General features: G+C 43.1%; 1 protein-coding gene across 2 annotated transcripts in view; it reads right to left on the bottom strand.

The window, feature by feature from the left end:
• Pgant9 (polypeptide N-acetylgalactosaminyltransferase 9) overlaps positions 1 to 16120 on the bottom strand; it is a 49436-nt gene extending 33316 nt beyond the window's left edge. For both annotated transcript variants that reach the window (XM_065305859.1, XM_065305865.1), the window contains exons 1-2: positions 15981 to 16120; positions 12265 to 12293 (exon numbers count right to left, since the gene is read on the bottom strand). The gene's annotated coding sequence lies outside the window, so the exon portion shown is untranslated. The remainder of the gene's footprint in view (positions 1 to 12264; positions 12294 to 15980) is intronic.
• Positions 16121 to 17625: the final 1505 nt, after the last annotated feature.

Here is a 17625-nt window from a genome sequence, read left to right as displayed (position 1 = left end):
TATAGTTAAATAGTTGAATTCAAGATGGCGCGCTGAAGTGCATTATTGACAAAACTTTATATAATTAATTTGTTTAAATTAAAATTGCTAATCTTATTGATAGAATTGACTCTTACTACGAGTATGTCTAGAACAAGACAGTAAAAACGAATTACATTTTTATTAAACACTGCCGGAACGAAGTCGCGGGCAACAGCTAGTATGAAATATTTATTGTATTATAAGAATTCTCTGAGTATTTAAGACGCGTTTTTCGTCTCAAGTGTAGAAGATCATGATCGTTCGCATGCCGCATGCCACTTAACTCCGAAAGCCGTATTTTTCTTCGCGGTCGACGCAGAGACGAAGGCCGAAAACGTCGCTGCTCGTCCCGTTCGATCGTTTATTGCCCGTAGAAACGGCGCAAAAAGCCGGCCGGACGAGATGGAACGACCAAGATCATTAATACGCGCCGCGCAGGTTTTCGCAGAGAGGTCAATGATTCAATCGCCGAGATAGGCGATCTCCGGCGGCCTGCATTGATGCATCGAAATTAAATTCGCGCAAACAACAGCTTATGATCATCTAAACTTTCTTCGCAACTCACATAAAGCGCGCGCGGCATAAATGCGGTTTGGTTAATGTCTTAAGCAATGAAAACTACTCGAATACATGAAATTATCCGGCACATTAAAAAATTATCTGCATTGTGGAAATATTCGGCACGGCGCAAAGAAAAAAAATCCCAATGCGAAAAACGCGACAGAGATGGCGGAAAGGTTTTTAAATCTAATTAACATGCGACCGTCCGGAAAAGTTGCAGCACATTTAATTAAATCCGATTACGAACGAATGCACTCACCCCCCACCTCTCCATGTTTCTATTCCATTTTGCTTTATTCCTTTTTAATTTCGGTTTTATTTTGCTTCAAAAATTCCTCATTTATTTTAATTTTATTTATGCGTTACATCAGTTTTAAAAGGGTTGCGAACCCCGCCCGAGGCCGACGAAAAAATTAAGTGCTCGAAGAAAACACGAAATCTACATTTCTCGCCATGCTGCTGCAACGGTTGAAAAGTTGTTTACCTTAATTAATTATTAATAAGCGATATATCCATCCAGCGCAGTAGTTGATTTGTCAACCACACAAATAAATTCCACGATTGCTTCACATCATATCATGTAAACAGTATGTAAATCACAAAAAAATCTCAAATTTTAATTCAATTCACTTCTTCACAGTAGCACGATGGGGATTCCCGTCGCTCGATCTAACTGTCGGACAGGTTGATCAACGTTTTGACGTAATGCGATGCAAAGTGAAGTAATCTGCAGAGTAACGCCGTTCAATTCCGCGCTGGCAAGCTTCTCGCGCGCGCGCGTCCAAGAAGTCGAAGACACTTGAAACTTGATGTGGAAGTCGTTCAAGTCGCCCGAGTTGAAGTAACGTTAGTTTAATTATGTTTGTATCGCAACAACTTGTCCGTACAGCGTGTGAGTGATGAAGATTTCACGGAAACACACCAGGTTAAAAACTTGGAACAACAATCGTAATTATTGATATGTTGGTGTATGACGGGCGCGCACCTGTCGGCGAAGAAAACCAGCGAGTTTCGGCGCGCGCGACGACAGGCGTCGATTGACTGCTGCTACGCGACTTCGCCGACTGTTGTGTTTGCGCCGCGAACCGGCCCGCCGGAGAGAAGTGGAAAAAAACATTCCTGCAGCATCGCGGGCCGCGGACGCGGCCGGACCGGCGAAGAGCGCGGCTCCCAGAACCATCAGCAGCACAAACAACACACACACACACGCTAAGAAAACGACGAAGAAGAGAAAAAAAAGCGCGCGCCTGGAAACCTGTAAAACTCTCCGAGTGGGAATTCAATGCGTTCGGTCGGTTAATTAGGTTCGAAAACAAAGGCGGAACACATTATTTATTCCATCTTAAATTTCAGACTTAGAACATTTCAATTCCGGTAACTGTAATTAACACGTCAAATCGCGATTCGCAATTAAAATATCATTCGGTGGAGTTTTAATCGGTTTAATCGCACGATTGCACCGCAAGACGCCCGATAATTACACAAATTGCGCGCGTATTTGCATATAATTTTGTTCTAATGCGCGTTAGTACAACACTGCAGCAAGTAATGTGAGGTGATGTAGATTGATGCAATTATTATATTAAAACGCCTGACCTTGAATACGTGTATCGCGGCAATGTTTTTCTTCTTTGTGCCCGGCCTCGCAGCACATTGAATAAAAATAAATTTTTTATGTTTCCCGTGTTGTGAGTACTCGCACCGGCCGAAACTCCGAACGGCTGCAATTTACTTATTATGACATTTACGCCCGTAATGAATTTAATTCTTGATCAATTGGCGACGACCACAAATCACCTTCACTCGCCGCGCAAATTGTGTCAATCAAACGAATGTCTCAATCCAATTACGCCAAACTTTCAGCCGAGGCAAACAACCTGGTAATCGACCACAAACTTCGGTGTAAATAAATTTCAACTGCCGAAAACTACTAGCAAGCAGCAAGATGTTCCGCTGGAGATAAACTCATTTTAGTGTTCGGAGTGTGCGCGTAATGCGCGGCGTAATGCGACGCGCGTGTTTTCGAAATTTTCGACGTTCGCGCGAGAAGAATTCGTCGCCGGGCCGCAGTGAAGTGAAAGTCATACACGGTTGGGTCATGCACACGCATGGAAATACTCACCGGCCGTTCGAATTGTCGGCTGTCGCGAAGGAGTGCGCGGGGCGAAGTGCACATACCGATCGACGCTGGGCCTGGTAATCGTTCTCATGACCAACTTACGCCAAGCATGCGACATGCATAAATTACACGTTTATGTTGATTCCCTGCTTGTAAATCGATGACATCGGAAAATGATTATTTCAATAATCAAAGCAAAAAGAAAAAAGACTTTTCGTGTAATAATTCATGAAAGTCATATTGAAAGTCACTTAAGTCTTAAAAACCACCGTTAACATTTGAAAAGTTCACTGTAATTACAAACGCGTGCACATCTACGCGAAACGAAGCAAAGAAAAAAAAATTCGGTGCGTCGATCAGCATCGATAAGGTTCGAGCGTGACGGCGTCCGCAATTTCTAAATGTTAATTGCGTTCGGTTTTTTTCGGCTTGATGTCATTCGATTTGCATTAAACGTATGCAAAGGCACGCGGAGAAGATCCTGTTATTGAAGCGCTCGTAAAAGTCAAAACTTCGTATCTCTTCTCGGCTGGCAAGGTCGTTCGCTCCGTGCACACACACGTTTCTTTCTTCTCAACATCAGATCAAAGGCAAAAAAAAAACATGCGCTAAACGATGTTACTGCTCATCTTCTCACACACACGCGCTAACGGTTAATTTTTAATTTAAATTAAAAGAATTACGCTGTTTTTTATCATCATTTATCATCGTTCGCGCCTTGCAGATTTGTCTAATTAGCATGCGCAGCAATTAAGCGCTTTAAGTAGCCATGACGTCACTTTGTTTCCATATGAAAAAAAAAACATTTTTTTGTGGTTGTAATTGCGGTACACATGTTTTACAATTTCGCACTTGCCGATAAGACGCTAATTAAATCTTGTCATTGTTCTTGTCAATGACCCAGGCTGAACAATTAATTAAAAAAGAATCTCGCCGGCTGATAACGCCAGTTACCAAACCGCCACCCAGCCCAATGACAGATTAATTAATGAATATCTGCGATGAATAAATGTGTTACGAGATGATGATGATGGCGTTTTACTTTCTAGTATCGATCAGTCGTAGAGCGACGTCTTTGCACTTTGCTTTTACTGGCGCTTTCGGGGCCGGATTTTAATGGGCTATTTATTTACTCGTTTACCGCCGGCTTCCACTCTTACTCTTCTTCGCCATGTGAACGTGGTGCGTGGAAATGCAGAGCGCCGACACGCTGATGGTGAGTTAATTGACTGCGATGGCATAACTGGCGAATTATGCAACTATGCGGAGCGCAAAAAAAAAACGCAGCAGCGATAGATTTTATTACGATTACCTTAATTATCTCGGAAACACAGGCGATGATGTGTGTACACTGCGGCGATGGCAGTCTAAACCAAAAATAAAAGACACACCTGACTAGCCGCCGATAAGATTATCGGAAGTTTACGAGTGATTTTATGACAGGTTATTCTATGGCAACCCTTTGAATAATTGCATCTGGGCGTACAACATAAAAATCAAGAAATCAGCGTGAAAATTTCAATTTAATTAATAAACACTCAATGTTATCACGAGCGGGGCCCCGGCTAAGGAAATTGCTCAATAAACTCATATCCTATACGAATATCTATAAATTTATAATAAATGACAGTTGCATTTAATTGATAACTGAGTTATAAATAAAATAATGGCAATTTTTGCAGCGCCGGCGAAATAAATAAAAATCGCGCTCGCGCGCGCTAGGTAACAGCGAAATTGCATCACACGACCGGCCGTTATTCGATATTATGAATATATTGTTTGCCGTGCAGAAATAAAAGTGATTGCTGTTTAATTACAGCGTCGCATCGTCGGCATTGCTGCGCGTGTGCAACATCGCTGTCAATACGCGTTAATTGTGCCAACCGAACGATCTCTATGCGTGCGTCATGCGCTCGCACGATGAAACGGCATTTTTGTCTGTTTATGCACTTCATAACTATTAATAAAAGAATATATTAAGCAGCGCGCGCGTACCGTGTAAATAGTGTGAGAAGCGAATTGCTTCCTGTACGCGCAGCGATTCCCGGCGCCCGATAATTACGTTTTATGTGTTTTCTTGCAGGCTACAAAGTGTTTGCAACGGAAAATTCGTGTTGCGGTCGCTATCCGCGAGGTGGCGCTGCGATGCGCTGTCAGATAAACTACCACTAGCGGCACGTAGATGGCATCACTTTGTAAGTATTTGTACTTTGTGCTTACGTTTATGATAATAGCTGAATGTGTACAATAAACACGTATTATAATATCGCTCGCAGCGCACCATTTTATTAACTATCCGCTTAATGAAATGAAATCTCTCTCGCATCTCGTACTTTATTTCTTTTGATTTTCGATTTCAATTTTCCGGCGCATTTTTTTGTCGCGCAGCGTCGAGATAAAACTGATTACCGTTATTAACGAATAATGTCTAACATTGTGGTCGGGGGGCGCCTCCACCACGTTTCATTTGTTCCTCAATAATCCCAAATGGGGCAATTTTTAAGACAAATGATAATTCCGGCTCGTTTTTCATCGTGCGCCCGCTCATTTCCCAATAATCTTTAATGTCCTGCCGTTTCGGGGCGGCTCGGCAGTGGCTCAATTTGCGGCGTAAACGACGTCGGATTCCGGGAACATTCTTCTTCGCGCGCGCGCGCAACCGGTTAACATTTACATCCAATTGTCCGCCGTCATTGTATGTCAAAGGTGAAATCACATTTGCATACATGCATTATAAATAAAGTCATAACTGACATAAATTTTTCGAATGAAAATAACTATTGTCTCCTTCTGCGATGCGGTGTTCGCACGAGCGCCATTGTTGCGGCGCTGCGTTTCAATTCTAAAAATATCCCGATATACACACAAGCACAGACACATCCTTTCATTCCGATGTACTCGTACTTCAAAACACTTTTACATGTCACAAGAGAGAGAAACGGCGGAAAAAAAAAAATAACACAGCGATGGATTAAAATTGAGTGGAAAAGGTCAGCGGTGCGATCGAGAACATGATAAATATAAAATCGAAGAGTGGAAAGACGGAGCTTAGCGCACGGAGATGAGTCGAGTTGAAGAGATCCTCATGCGCCGCTCTAAACAAACCACAAGGATGTTCTTGACCTTTGCGGCGACGCGACCGCGATCGTCCAGCGGCAGCACCGTCACCCAGAATCTCGCGCGCGAGTACCGTACGTGCACGCACGACCTTTGCCATCTTTAGCTCTCGCGAGTGCCGCGCACGTTTGCGATTCAAGATGACTGAAGATGACTCCGGCCGTACCTAGATATCCACAGCTCCACCTTAATTACAAACCATTCTCTTTGCGAGCGGGAATAGTGTGTACTGAATCAACGCTACCGCGCATGGTCAGTTGACACTTTGTCTATTCGTAGCGCGCCAAGGTTCCCGATCATCGAGCGCGTTCGCCTTTTACGTTTTACGAGCGCGTTTCTTTTCCAATTGCGTTTCGCGCAGCTGCGTGCCATACTTTTGCGACTTGTAACTATGTGCATCTCCGAATGGTTTAACCTCCATTAATGTTTTATTCAAATATATCGAGCAGAAATGCGCGCGATGCATTCGCCACGGTAGAAACGCGCCGTGTGCACTACCGCGCATGCGCACCACGCTTTCAATATCATCACGGCTCGGTGTCAACAATGCACCTCTATTAATGAACCGCGCCGAGTGCATTCATAGCGATTCGACTCCGACACGTCTCGTGCCGTTGTGATAATCCCTTCGTTTGCTTGCATCGAGATTCAATATTCTGTGTCGCCTGCTAATAATACCTTAGTGCGCACAGATTGTTGTACACCGCCAGGAATACTTTCAAGTGCGTTGGTTGCCTGATTGTTATTTAAACATCCGATTGATGCCGAACTGATTTTATTGTTTTTATTTGTTCCACGAGTTTGTTTCCGAAATTTTAAATTTTTCCTGTTTGGCTGAGTTTAAACAATCGGTATATTGTCGAATCATTACAAACTGAGCATTATAAGGTATATAGAATGGAAGAGCATCGGTGGTAGTCTTCAGAGGTTTAATAATAGCTTCAACATGCTTAGTTTAACTTCGCTTTTAGTCACTCCCACGGTCCCACGAATTGTTATATGCAAATTACCTCATCATATTCTCAGAGTGCCGGTGAAAAAATGAACGAGAGCCGAGTTTTAAATGTTACTATAATAGCGCTGGTTCATTGTACGAATCTGTGCGCTAGCGCGCCGGCGCACTCGAGTGAAATTAAATTAGCGCCGAAAAGAGGGCAGCGACACCCGAAACTAACAAGTAAACACGTACGCTGATTCGAAATGATAAAATATAAAGCGTAATAAGGAAACTTTTAAAATTGCTTAATTTGCCGGAACAAACGAACTACTTACTACCTCCGTGTGTCCTCTGTTTTTTCTTCGCCCGGTTATTTCCTGCATTCGTACGTGTGCGCTCGTAGAACAATTGCAAATTGCATGGCGGCGAGCGCCGCATTACATTTCGTTAAAAACGGGAAAAAGGCCCGCCGAAGAAATGCCATTTAGAAAAACATTAAACGAAACAAACCGAAAACGAAGTGCACGAACCCGGGGCGCGCAAAACGCGTAAGAAGATCTTCGCGAAAAAAAAAAACAGGAAAAGGAATGCAGCGCATTAAAAAATAGCGCGGCGGCTCGCGATAGAAGAACAACTATCAAGTGACAAATAATCGCGAATGACAAAAACACGCTTCCAAACATAATCAATTTTTAATGGGCGTCATCGTGCCGTGTCGCGCTTGAAACTTTAACTTTAAGTCCGTTTCGTCTCGCCGACTTTCGACTCGAGACTCTATCTAATTTGTGAACTCCAGACGCGGCGCAGCGCCGTTTAATTAACGAAGACAAAGCGCATCGCACATCGGGCATTTACACAACTCCGCGCAAAGTATAAATGAAACATTAATATTTTATAAATTAGAGAATAATTGAAGAATGCCAGCGCAGCGGATGTGGAAGGAGCGATGAAAGTGAGCATCGGCATCGCATCGGCAGATGAGTCATAAATAAACCGCCGAAAGTGGCAAAGTTGAAGTGATGCGTCGTCGTCGTCGTTTGAAAAAATGAATAGAAACGAAAGTCGAAGATGCGTGAAAGTTGACTACCAGAGGAAAGTGCCCGATTGTGACTAGTCGTTAATCAACCGTTTACAATTATTGTCGTTGTCAATGTGTATATAATGATTATAATAAATTTTGATCACATTTATTTCTTCCATGAAAAAAATTGGATGAAAACAGTGATTTTATCGATGCAATAATCTATATATATATATATATATATATATATATATATATATATAAATGAATTGCTGTTCGTTAGTTTCGTTAAAACTCGAGAACGGCTGAACGGATTTATCTTATCTTGGTCATGAATTATTCGTGGAGGTCTAGGGAAGGTTTAAAAGGTGAGAAAAATTCGAATAATTGCCGGGAAAATCCTCAAAACAGCTCTTTTCTATAGAATAAAATTTGACATTGAGATTCAATCATAGTTATAGTTAAATAGTTGAATTCGAGATGGCGCGCTGAAGTGCATTATTGACAAAACTTTATATGCATAATTTCTTTAAATTAAAATTGCTAATCTTATTGATAGAATTGACTCTTACTACGTGTATGTCTAGAACAAGACAGTAAAAACGAATTACATTTTTATTAAACACTGCCGGAACGAAGTCGCGGGCAACTGCTAGTATAAAATAAAATAAAAAATCAATCGTAAAACTGAATTGCACGTTTGATGCGCAACGTCGCGACGTCAATGCGAATCAAATCACTGTTTAGTCGATTCTGCATATGCCCTCGATTCCGCGACACAATCGAATTTGTACAATAAAAGCAACAGTTTTAATAAATCGACGTTTTGGATTAAGGCCGGCCCGGCACGTAATTCGCGAAAGTTTCTTCTTCTCGCGGCGTCCTTTGTGTGCACATCAATGGGTGTCACGACTGCGATGCAGTAAATCGCTTCCAATATTGCAACCACAATGGCGTACGGATGCAACAATGGCCGAGGCGTGATGTGAGCGGCGGAAAACGCGCGACGACAAGTAATTATCATTCCGCGCTTTTGTGATAAGCGCAACGCACGACACAACGCAAAAAAAAACGCGGTTATGTAATGTATAACGTTCGGTACATATACCGCAACTCAAAGCATACGGGAAAATTTAAAAAAATCAACCGGAAGCACGTCGAATTCAACATGTTTGCTTTATTTCGGTTTGTGTTTTAATATCGGCTCGAAAATGTAAATTGCGCCGAAAAATATATACCGACCCCAATCAAACACGCGTCAATATTATCGGTAACCACAGTTGTTTATTAGTTTCCCGACCGCGGCAAATTCACAACACATCGACATGCCCCAACTTTAATTAAAGCAACAAATTTTTGTGTGATGCGCGCGCGAATTTCGCAGCCACGCGCACGCACGCAGGCATATCCAGGTGGCGCGCAATTAATGCAATCGCGAAATTAATTAATTATTCATGCAGGTGCAGCGGCGGCGTGCGCTCGAGCCGAACCATCTCGACAGCGACGAGATCCGGATAAGATGTTTCCACATATGCGCATAATCAGCGCCGATTAGCAACTCGCGTAACCTCAGCCAGATCGACATCGCACGATTAAACCGCCCGCCTCCTCCCCGATGATGATGAAAATTAGAAAATACGCGCGCTTTATTATTTAACCGACTTAATTAAACGGTTACAAAACGTTAATTAATTCGTGCGGCGTGGTTTTTTTTCGTGCGCGGTATTGCAACGCGGAAACTGTAATTAATTCGAATTGTTTACTTTAATAGATGTATTAAAACACAGCGCCGTAAGCTGTGCAGAAGAGGGAAAAAAACAAGCATGATACGAAACACAGGCGGGTCTCGCATGCTGCAGCAAACTGGGAATCAAATTTCGTAGGTAATTCGCTATGTAATTGAATTTAAGTTGATTGCGTTTTGAATCGGCCGCGCGCAGGAAATCCAGAATAAAACAATGCAAACGCGAATAGAAATATCGACATAGGCGAATGTATGACCAACGGAGGTGAACTCCCCGAGGGTTCGCCGGGTGAACAAAAAAAGGAGAAATACAAGTGGGTAAACGTCGAAAATTACGCGCTTAAAAACGCGCAATTGGATTAAGCGCGCGTAATTGTAATTGCATAAGTTTGGACGAAACTTGGCGGCCTATCTATCTCGGGCGGTGTTTCGAGTCGAATGAAATTATATTTGTTTTCCGAGCGCGGCGGTGGTGGTGCGCGCACACAGCGCCCAAGAAGCATTTGCATACATGACGTCGAGCACATTTTCATTACCTTCTCTCCTCTTTTAATGATAATTTTTTATTGCGGCGTCGCGTATTTCATTGTCCTCGCGTCGCGACGCGCGCCTGATAAAATTCCGCGCGCCGAGATACCCGACAAATCCCGCGGGAATCGCAGCGTACAATTCCGTATACAGAATGTTAAGAAGTAGGTACAGCGGTGTATGGGAAAGTCTTGCGCGAACAGCTTCAGATTCCTTCGAGGATTTTTTCCGGACAAAGGAAACGACTTAAACATTACAGCATTTGTTAAGATGCAGATTATTTTGGTTTTACGTGGTTCTGTTTTGGAGAAGTGCACATCGGTTTTGTGGGGTGCTTATATTTGTAAGTTTCATTACATGCACATAAGAACTAGCAGTTTGAGCAAATAATACAGAAAAATCGCAGAAAAAATCTTGGCACTTTCAATCACGATTTCGGAAGTTTTACCCAACAAAATTGATATAGGACAATATCCTATCTTATAGAGAATTTTCCATAGATTCAGAATCTTTGATCCGTTTCCCCCTATCGTTTTTAGTTTACGAGATATTCGCAATTGAAATATCATTAAAAAGTTGATTTTCGTAAAAAACAAAAAAATCACTTTTTAGCACTTTTTTAGTCACGTTTTTGGACCTTTTACCCCACGGAATATAATTATATTTAATTCTTATCTAATAGAGAATTTTACAATCTTTCACAATCTTCAATCCGTTAGTCGTTATCACTTTTAGTTTAAAAGATATTCATTAACAAAAAATACTCAAAAACCATGAAACGTTATTTTTCAAATTTCCGTTATGAATATTAACCCTCGACCCCTCCTAGCTCTCCTCAATTTAAATATCCTATCTCATAGAGAATTTCCCATAGATTAATAATTTTCAATCCGTTCCTCTCTATCTCTTTTAGTTTACGAGATAACCGCAAAAAAGTGATAAGGCCACTTCTCTTCCTGCACAAAAGGTTAACACGTCTGATGTCCGCACAATGCAAATTGTTTAGCATTCGTAATAAAATAATAACTGTAATTCGTATTAACATTTATGTGCACTCCATCATTAATCTCGCACCCAGCGGCCGACGGCCGACAAACCGTCTATAGCTCGTCGCGTAATCATTATACCTCCATCTCTCGGCGCGGATCCCTCGTAATTGCGCTTGTAATTATAGATTTGCGAATTAACGAAGAGCGAAACGCGCGATCTCGGCTAAGATGCGCCTTTTGTTGCGCGTCAAAACTTTAATTAGATTGACATTTTCGCATTCCTGCATCGTGCATCAAATTTGTCAAACTTATTCAAAATGTTTACCCACACAAGCGGTGATTACTTCGGCGCTAGCGCGCATGCGCAGAACACAATATTCATTTCCTCATCAGACACCGAAGAACGTCGTTTAACCTGTTATAGCCTGCACCGTTATCTTGGAAAAATTGACGTTTCCATTATGAATGGCGCACGGTTCCGCGTGACGCGAGAGGTCGACCATATTGTGTGCAAACGGTGTACATGCAGGTCAATCAGGTGCATCGCGAGATTCATCATTGGCCTCTGCCACAGCGGAGAAAACACGCACGATGGATATGTAAACGCAGTAATAAACGATCGTATTGTGCGTGCGTGTGCATGTGGTTGCATCGCGAATTTCCCCAGTTTTTATAGCGTTCGGCCCAATCGGCGTATTACGGAAAAGCAATTTAACGCTGAATAGCAGGCCGCTAACTAAGTACAATGCAAACGCTCTTGCGTGCCCGCGCGCTGCGTTTTCAACACCTTTGTGTCTCTCGCCGCCGCTAAGCATGTGCGCCGCATCAAAGGAAAGTATTTACACATTAAGCGCTAAATGAGAGTCATAGATTTCGCCGCAATTTCAGTCGCGCACTGCCTCCGGGGATCGATGCCTGTGATTTATTTCGCGCGACGCGTTAATGCACACAGCATTGTGCATCAGCACAATGCGGAAATGCGAGGAGGGAAAACTAATACACGTAATTAAGGTCAGCGCTGCTTATTAATTATTATCGCACGTGTAGAACACCGGTGTTAATTAAATGAAATTAATACGAGCGGCTAATTCTCTCATTCTTCGCGTCAGAGATTGTTTGATTGTTATTTTGTGCGTCGGTGCGCGGCAGCGGCTTGCGCAACGCGATCGCTTTTCGCGTTACTTTCGAAAACCATCAACGATTTCAAAAATGAAAAGCCACACTCACCTAATATACGAAAATCTCTCCCGGTACACCTGAAATTAAAAAAAATCACATATATTAATCAAAATATGAATTTGGTGCTAGTGCGCATGCGCACTAGGTCAGACATTGAAAAATTGCATGTAAACCGTTTAAGCGCCGTGCGGTTTTTCAGGCGCGCTGCTGCGATCAGTTGAAAAGCAGGTGATTTGCAATTCAGGCGCAATTTGCAAGTAAAATCTCGCCGTGTATTATCGGCTTGTTGCGACTTCAGCGTGTAACAAATGATATCAAGATGATACGAAAACAAAGTGCATGCCAAATGTGCAGCGCGCCGCGCATGAGAATCTCGCTCGGCAGCGTTCACGAGACGCCCGCCCCACAACACACATATACGTGCACATGAGAAGTGAACAAATGCAGCGCAAAACACATCGTGCGCCATGCGATTATCCGCGTTTGCTTCCCGTTTCCGCGTATCACTAGCATCATCTGTGTCTTTTTGCGCGCCGCTTTTTCAATACACCCAAGTTGTTACAAAGACGCAAAAATTAAGGATATATTGGTGTATCTTTCAAATTGGCTCGCGTGCGATTCATTTCCACCAGGATGGGCGGAATTGCACCATCGGTGGGTATTTGTGTATGGCGTCGTATCGCAGGAAGGTATCTTCAGCGGTAATGCCGTCATTCGTATTGCGATCGCCCGAGTGCAATTGCTGAATTTGTATACTCGAAATGGGGCAACGTTATATTACTTGCAATTTCGCTAATATTTCGCACCCAGGGCGGAAATAGTATATGAAATATCTAGTGCGCTAAGTGGGAATAAAGTACTTTAGTCACGAGTGAATAAAATGTCACTTTTTGTGGTTCAAAATCATAAAAAACGTAAGTTTTAGTTTAAAAATTTTTATTTTTTGTACTTCCACTTTTTTTGTGCGGCACCTCGTGAGTAAAGCCGGTGACTAAAGTACTTTAGTCACGAGTGAATAAAATCCCACTTTTCGTGCCTTAAAACCGTGAAAAAATAAAGTTTTAGTTTAACAATGTGTATTTTCCTACTTCCATTAGTTTTGTGCTAAGCCACCCCGTGACTAAAGCCGGTGACTAAAGTACTTTAGTCACGAGTGATTAAATTTCCACTTTTCGTGCCTTAAAACCGTGAAAAAATAAAGTTTTAGTTTAACAATGTTTATTTTCCTACTTCCATTAGTTTTGTGCTTAGCCACCCCGTGACTAAAGCCGGTGACTAAAGTACTTTAGTACTTCGTGCCTCAAAACCGTGGAAAATAAAGTTTTAGTTTAACAACGTTTATTTTTTCTACTTCCACTTGTTCTGTGCTGCACCACGTGACTAAAGCCCGTGACTAAAGTACTTTAGACCATCCATATTTAAAATATCATATTTTCTACATCAAAACCATCATTTTAAAGCTAAAAATCGAAAAATACGATTTGATAATATTAGCTAATACCCAGTATACGCTGGCCATTTCCACACGTTGCTGACTTCTCGTCTAATGACTGCTTTGTCGACTAACTGTTCATTCGAGGCTATCGGTTTTTACACCGCGCGCGAGCATGCGGGCCGCGCGCGGTGTTTGATCGGCGTGTACGTGCGAAGCCTACCTGCGTCGGCCAACAGGTAAGTAACTACTTAACAGGTAGAGACACAGAAACGCAGAAGAGGCGCGTAACGTCACGTCGACGTAATGTGTGTGTACACGTAACGTCGTATCCCACATCGCGCGTCCCGGCTGCCGAAACCGCCACTCACACGTGCAAATCGGCAATAAAATTCAATTTTTCATTGTGTCCGGCCATCCAATTGCGAACAACCGTTGTTCTCGCGTTGCGATGCATTCAGATGCGCCATGCGCATTGATTAACCGTGAAATTCACGAATGAGACATTCGTTGTGACACTGGTAATTACAATGACCTCTCCGTAAGCCATCTTGATTTGATATGTATTTTAATGCGGTATTACGCAGCACGCACGCAAGTTACGGAGACGATCGAAAAGTGGTTTTGTAGTTGATGGTTATTAGAGCAAAGATTCGGAAAATCTTGTACAAAGGAATGCTGGAATCATTGGAAACAATTTAGCTGTTGGGTAATGCGCGCCGCGATACGAAAATGCACCTGCAGTGGGTCGCGTATGTTGGTCACAATAGGAAGTGGATTATCTTACCGAGTAAATATACAAACACACAAAGGTTGAAAATTCGATGCAATGTGTGAGCGCACATACACGAAACGGCGCCTGACAATATTTAGCTATCATTATGCCGCATTAGGTCTCATTTGCATTGCGCAACTGCACAATGTTAAGTATAACAAATCCTATTGTGCACCGAGCTCTTGCGCCGATTTCCAGGGAGTGCAGAAAAAAACGCAGCGCACGCGCATCGGCGATGCCGTTTGTGACATTTTACGCTCGGCGAAAATTCGTTATTTACCAGTTGGTTATTTCTGCGCGGCGAATGCATAATACACGAGACAACCGTAACGTACGGTGCACGGTATCACAATTACCAAATTGCATGTTCAATGTTCTTAGCTTGGAGAGTTCCCCAAGCGCGCTGGGTTACGTAATAGTTGCGCGCGAGATTATTTATTATGCACCCTTCCGACGGGGGCGGTCTGTCACGGTATGATCTTTTTGCGAGGCCGCCACGCGAAAGAATCACCATCACCGGTCGAGCAGTACTTCAGCGTGTGTTTGTTTTTGGGCATGAAGCGTTTTCTCCGCCGCATTTGTCGAAGAAAGCGCGACGCAACAAGTCATTTTTTCATTTTCCAAGTTTAAACCTATGTGGGTTCTACTCGTAGGTGAAACCCACCAGAAGTTTCGAATTATTATTATTGACAATGGCGCAGAAGACTTCCGCGCACCGAAATTCCATCATCTCTCGAAGTTGGGCGCACGACATTCTTTCCCATTGTGCGCTAATGTAATTGCGCCGCGGAGACAATGAACAGAATAGATCTACTCGTATATATTTATAATTTATATCGGAGACAAAACACACCTTAAATACCTCAATTAGCTCGACAATGACAGCATAAATTCAGATGATGATTCATTAAGAAAGTGGCGATTAATGGCCGAAATTCTTTCGCAACACCGAAGCCGAAGAGATAAATTCGATTCGCATTGACTCGTCATCCGCGCGGAATGCCCACAATTTCCCTCTTTCTAAATAACTTGTCATAACATGCTTGAAGTTATTACACGGCTCATGCATTACGGTGCGTCTGCAGACACATTCCTGTGAAATTTTGCGCTAAAAGCCAACGTAAACAAACGCCCGGAATGCAGCGCAGTTACTAATTAATGTACCTGCTAATTAATATTAAGCATGCTTATCGCCATTATTGCATTACATGAAATGAGTTTTTAATTTTTTTCTACTGTAATTTGCTCCCCATGTACCCGGTTGACTCTTCTAATAACCATAACTAATTCGCTACATTAGCCCGACTTTCGTACACAAATAATGGCCTAACTGTTAATGGTAATGTTAATTTGAATGCGTCGAGTTTATACGTCGCGTCAGCGCAAACCTGTTACGATAAATGATGCATGTTGAACTTGAAGACGAAACTTATCTGCGATTTCGTCGAGTGTGTTGCGCGATAACTAGCGTGTTGTGGCATGCGTTTTATCATGTTACATTTGTTGCGGCTGCGGTTTGCAACGCGCTCGACACCGATTCAAACAAACTGTACTCACCGCAAAACGCGTCGATATTCCACAATTCCGGACGGAATTTCCACGAATTATTCGCGTATTTCCGCTCGCGCGCGCACAGTGAAAACATGCAGTCGACGGCGCGGCGCACTATCGTCGAAAATAAGCGATAAGAATTTACGACACACACAACAAGCGCGGGCGAAGAGCGGAGACGCGACCGAACGCCGCGAAGTACTTGCACGCACTGTCCGGAGCGCGCGTCGCGACCGCGGACCGACGAGCGCGCGCACGGAAAGGATGAGGAGGTGAAGAGGCGCAGGAAGAGGTTACTCGCTGCGCGCCTACACTGATTTTCGAATTGAATTATTCAGAAAAGAATACCAACAACTGCATTCCAACCAACAAAACATCTTTAAACGCACCTATCAAGTGAGCATATCATCATTATTTCATTACTATTGCTAATTAAGTTGTTTTAATAGACAAAGTAAACAGTGTTAGCGTGTCAAATGTTTCGTGTGCATGCATGACGCTTATCAACGCTGATAAAACGTTTAATTCAACGCCTTTCTTCACTGTGTCATATCTGAACAAACAAATAATCAATACAAACTAATTAGTTGTGTGTTTTTTGATTAACAGACAAAATATTCATCGTTGTTGTATTTAACTGCGCATGCGCGATAGCGCACAGTCGTAAATTGAAAACATTGTCGGCTATTGTGCAACGTCGCCGTGCAAACAACGACTTTGTGCGATTGGCTTCGTTGGCCTCTTTCGACTTTTGCTGGCTTCGGCGGCCGCAAAACGTCGAATCAGCAGCAGCACGACGTATAACTTTACCCCGGTGCTTATTAAAAGGTCTTCCATGCATAATGCAGAAATGGTGAAACAAGCACGTCGAACAAATTGAAATTGAAATCGCAATTGGGGCAAATATCAATATCCATTTAGTTAAATATAATTCGCAAAGCTGTTTAGGACCAAGACATAAACAAACGCATCCCGGCGAGTAAATAATCAGTCGTAAATCGCCGGTTGTTTGCACAGGAAGCGCCGGGAAACGAGTTGTTTCGCAAATCGCCGAAAGACCCTCCGCCGCCACGTGGCGGTGGTGGTGTGCTTGTGTTGCGGTTATTGTTTTGCGTTTAGACGTCTCGGTCCGGCGGCGATGTCGCCCGAGGAGCTCGGATTAAAGACGACGCGCAATCGTGCTGAATCAATCCGTGAGGGAGATTAATGACGCTTGTACAAGCAGGAAACCACCCCCATAACCCGGGTTGTTTTACAAATTACCAGCAAATCCACTAAACACACAAAATAATTTTTTTTCTCCAGTAGTAATATTCAGCAGGTTGTAAACCATTTTGTAGTTTAGATTATTGACGATAGATGTCGCTAAACGCGGTGTGAATTTTATCGTACCCTATAGTATATCCATTATGCAACAAACTCTTACGCACACCGGCGGCGGCGATTGGACCCAATCTCAACATCGCTCCTCGGCCTCGGCTTCCTGTTGATCCTAATCCGTATCGGGCGCGCTTTCGAGAGCGTTTAGCCGCGTCTAGCGGCAATTTCGCCAATTTGACGTCATCCCGAATGAGCCGTCGAGCATGGCGGCGGCGATGGCATCTAATAATGTCGTGCATTATGCAGGCGGACGGCGGCATTAGCACGCCGC

This window comes from Atheta coriaria, unplaced genomic scaffold, assembly GCF_025399875.1.
Source record: "Atheta coriaria isolate IRGN ID8LTWV9N9 unplaced genomic scaffold, Caltech_Dcor_3.1 hic_scaffold_1_pilon, whole genome shotgun sequence".
NCBI lineage: Eukaryota > Metazoa > Arthropoda > Insecta > Coleoptera > Staphylinidae > Dalotia > Dalotia coriaria.
This window is presented reverse-complemented; position numbering and strand designations above follow the sequence as displayed.